This window comes from Hippocampus comes, unplaced genomic scaffold, assembly GCF_001891065.2.
Source record: "Hippocampus comes isolate QL1 unplaced genomic scaffold, H_comes_QL1_v1.1 scaffold136, whole genome shotgun sequence".
NCBI lineage: Eukaryota > Metazoa > Chordata > Actinopteri > Syngnathiformes > Syngnathidae > Hippocampus > Hippocampus comes.
In genome coordinates, this window is record NW_017805840.1 from 201,717 (window position 1) to 206,379 (window position 4,663).

A 4,663-nucleotide genomic window follows, 5' to 3' on the forward strand; every position below is an offset into this window, starting at 1 on the left:
AATTATCACTTAGAATGGGACTGAAATTGGTACTTTGTCATTTAAAATATGGTGTAACATATCCATAGCCTAATATCATAAATTTCTTTTAATATAACAACCGAGAAAATTCCAGATGCCTACATTCAAACTTTGCAGATTATACCATGACCTTGGGAGAGCTCAGATATGAAGAAATGAAAAAAAAAATTCAGCAAGCATTTTGGCAAGTCTTATTAAATTACGACGAAATGTCTTGGGCAATTATGCTATTAAGCATTCTTACAATACAATTCAATTATATAATTTTTTTGGTTTTATTATTCTTTTTTTGGGAGGGGGGTGAGCGTGTATGTCCACTTTGTGTCTTTGCCATTTTGCCATTGTTTTGACGTCACTGGCTGTTGTTTTACTGTGTCGCCATATAAGTGGAAAAAGAACATATCCTCCATGTGAGACAGACGTATGGAGACGAGCTCGTCCACCAACAGGAAGATCCTCTTGACACCCCGAGGCCAACCAGATTCACCTCGGCTTCCCTCCCGAGGGTGGGAACAAGTCGCAACGACATCCTGAGAGATGACTATCCCGACAATTCCCAACGTGCAGCGAGGCCTCATTCTCATGGCAGGTTTGACACGCCGCCAAACCAGGACCAGTAGGAAAGGAAGTAAAGGTAAACGCGTCCTCTCATTGGACAATATCTCAAGTAGTTTCATTTACTGTAACCAAAAAGGAATTTCAATTCATTTTTAGATAAAATATGACAAGTTCACTGGTCCATGTTGTCTTTAAAACAGTCATCGGCAAGACCACACCCTCTGCTCACCATGCATACCACCACCCCCGCTTTCTTTTCCAGCAATTTTATGAACCTCTTGATTCCCAAAGTCTGCAGTACTTAAGGGGAATCTTCTTTGCGGATTTTCTACCTCAAACGTTTAACAGTTTGCCAGAGTATCAACATCATTCGGTATTGTCGCGATGTTTGTTACACACTATGGTAACAATACAGTAAAATCAGCCAGGGTGATGCGTATCTTTTAATAGAAATTGGGAATGGTTTTTTTTTTGAATTTTTTAAAATCACTTAGAATCTATTGGATCAAAATTAACTTGCATTGATATGACATCATGTATCATAGCTTTTTTCCCCCAATAAATCCATGTCATGATGGCGCATTTTTTTCCTGAAACGTTGCCGAATAAATCACAAAAAATGTAGTAAAATCTGTTTTGCGAAAGCTATTATAGGTCAAACCTAAAAAAAAACCAAAATGAAAATCTCTTAAAAAAGAAAATTAAATGTTGTGCTTGGAAAAAAAACGGAAAGAAATCAGCATCAAAAATATAAATGTGATGTTGACCAGTGTCATTGCATTTTTGTATCGTGACATCATCGGTGAGCTACATCCAATACGCTGCCATTTCCATCCCCTACTTTCAAAGTTATTTGTGGACTTAGAGCACGGTGAAAACGCCTCAGGCCACCATTAGAAGTGTTGTGAGTGACCATATCTAATTACTCAGCAGCTACTTGATGAAGCTCAAACCTCCCCCAAGGCCTGACCGCTATCAGGCTACCTGCTCGTTCTTGAGCAGACGGGCGGTACCATTCATTCCTTTTGGGGGAAGACGCATCCATCGATACCATCAAACTTCCTGTTATTGGCAGCTTCTATTCAGTTCGACACCGAAATGATATTCACCACCCCAAATTTTATTTTGAAATATTTTTAATCATCTGTTTTGTGTTAGCTTAACTACTTCCCCAGTATTTCCTTCACAATGGAAAACTCAAATGTCAGGCTTGAATATTTTGACCAAATAAAGGGCAGCTCGGAGGTAAAAAGGACAAGCGGTCTAGTATAAATAGATCTTGATGTGTGAAGTATAAACAGTGTCGGTGTTTCCCGAACACAGATTTTCTATTTACACTTTTTTTTTTTTTAAACATGTTTTTGATTTGTCATAAATGTAGTCATCATGGTGGCAACACTTGATTGCTCTCGGGTGGCTCAAAATATTAGAAATAGCTCAACAATGTTCAGCTTTAATATTGTAAATGCAGAATTGTTTAAAATGAAACGTAAATAAAATCCAAATATTTTAAATGAAATGCAAAGATTTGTATTCATATAAATAAAAATATATATTTCTGAAAAAAAAGAAATTTAACATTTAATTACATATACAATTAAAATTACTCATAAAAATAGTTTGGTGAAAAAAAATCATATTTACCATCCCGAATAATGTTGCATCACATTTTTACATCAGCAGTTGAGCATGCGAGGAAGACAAAATGGGGTGGGGGGGGGGGCGCCCTTCGGCCAGTCAGGGACTAGCGTAAACCTTGTGTGCGCTAAAAGCCTCCTATTTTCTTTTTCTTTTTTCTTTATCGTCCTCTGATTGACATGAGAAACACTCATGCACACGCATGTTCCAGTTCACTTCATGGACACGTCAACAGTGTCAAAAGTTCAGCATGGCTACTCGAAGTCTGAATCTAGAATGGCATACGTGAAATGTTCTTTCAACTTTGAAAATAGAGGTTTTTATAGCCTTGTCATGAATTAGTCCTCTTATTTGGTTGTTACGAATCATATTACGGATCATTTGGGCTTAATTTTACTTTGTGTAAAGAGATCTGGAATAGGTTTAGCGTACTCGAACACTGCCGAACTCTTTAGAAATATTCAAATATATAGTCAATAACTTTGAAAAACAAAATCATCAACTAGGATTAAATTAGAAAAAACAATCTGAATTTTTTTTTTCCTGAAAATTTTAACTAGTCTATTTGTATCTACAGTAATTGGAAATATATTTTGCAGTGAAAAAAAATGTGTTGCATAACAAGCACTAATTTTTCCAAAACGTGAGTTTGTTCTAATCATCTCCCACAATATTGGACTGGATATGGTTCATGAGTTGAATCCGAACACACCATTGTCATCTTTCAACATTTCAGACCCGAATGTGTGTGTCCCTGCACCATCTTCTTATAAAAGGCCGCCAAATTGCTGAGTCACGACACATTTTTGGCAGGAGCGCAACCCACTTACCAAGCACGATGACGAATGCGGATTTTAATCACCACCTGATCAAGGAAAACTTCAACATGCATTTCCCCCCGCTAAAAGCAGGTAGGGAGAGGATTTTAATTTGAATAAAATTTGACTGTATTCATTCATGGATTCAAGTTGAGAAGAAATTAACACGACTGAAGGGATCTTTATTGGATGAACATGGAAGTGAGGGTGCTCTCGCCTTTTTTTGGGGGTGAGGGGGTGGCAATACATTCAACATCATCTCAAGTCATTTTGAGCAAGTGAAGAGCGGTTGCAGTTTGCTTTCCAAAGTGATAAGAAGTCAAAGCAAAACTGTTGCTGTTGTTCAAAGATCACCGAAGCCAAAGAAAGATGAGGAGAAAGTGAAGGGGAATCCTTTGATCTTCTTTAAAATTCTTCCTGCTTCTTTAGATTCCTGCAAAAAAATTTTTTTTTTGTTCAGAGTAAAACAAAAGGCATCATATGTAAAACAAACTTTTTCAGAGGCCAATTTGATCTCTTTGGAAACATTTACATTTTTTTTCCTCTGTAGTTTTCTTCCATCTGGACGTGTGTGTAGGAAAGAGTTGCAAAAAAAAAAAACATCTAAAAGGTGGTCACTGGAACTGACCCAATACATATGTACACGCTTTCAGCTCAGACGCTGACTAAAAATCTCTAAAAAATAAAAACAAAAAAAGGGGGGCTAACAGAGCTTTTTGATTGATATTCCACACAGTTGCTCTGGTCATCTCCACAAAAACAAAAAAACTGCCTTCTCATCTTTTTTTCTTCTTCAGGTCCCAACTCTCGAGTGGCTCCAAGCTTTAACAACTCCCAAATGCTCTGATTCAAGAACGTTCAGGAGCCAGAGTGCACTGGAGGAGGAGCATTCCTGCTGGAAGAATTCTTCGCTCTGACTCCCAGTCGTTCCGGCTCTTTGAATTCCAGCTCACGAACGTTCAGGAGTCGGGGCATTTGCGAGCTCAAAACACTACAGCTTTAAGAATTCCATGTCTGGAGTAGAACATGCTCCAAACTCGGAATTCTTGAACCCAGAGGGTTACTGCTCAAGAACATTCAGTAGCCAGAGCGCTCAGGAGGAGGAGCAAGTCCAGCTCCCAGAGTTCCACGTCTGAAGGGGAAAATGCCCCAAATGCACAATTCTTGAAGCTGTAATATGACAGCTCCTGAGCGCTCCAGCTCAAGAACATTCAGGAGCTCGGAGCACCATGAAGCAGAAGCATTCCGGCTCATCGAGTTCTGGGCTCTGGCTTCTGGATGCTTTGGCTCCCGGGAATTTGGGTTCCCCAGCACTCCGGCTCCCAAACGCACCTTCTTACAAACGTAGCAAAACATGCTCCGGACCAAGAATGTTCAGAGTCAAGTGTGGTCCAGCTCCCGAATGCTCCATCTCCCGAGCGCTCAGGCTCCAAGCGCTCCGGCTGCTTTTTTTCTCGGGGGATAATAAAACTCGGCTATCACAAGACTTGGAACCTCCATGAGGTCTGGTCTTTATAGTCCAAGCAGTCTGAAGCATTGAAGTTGAGTTTCCAGGATGAGGCAGCCGTCTGCTCTTTGTAATCCAGGCAGTCGAATGAGTTGAAGGGCCAATCTAAAGCCTCCATAGA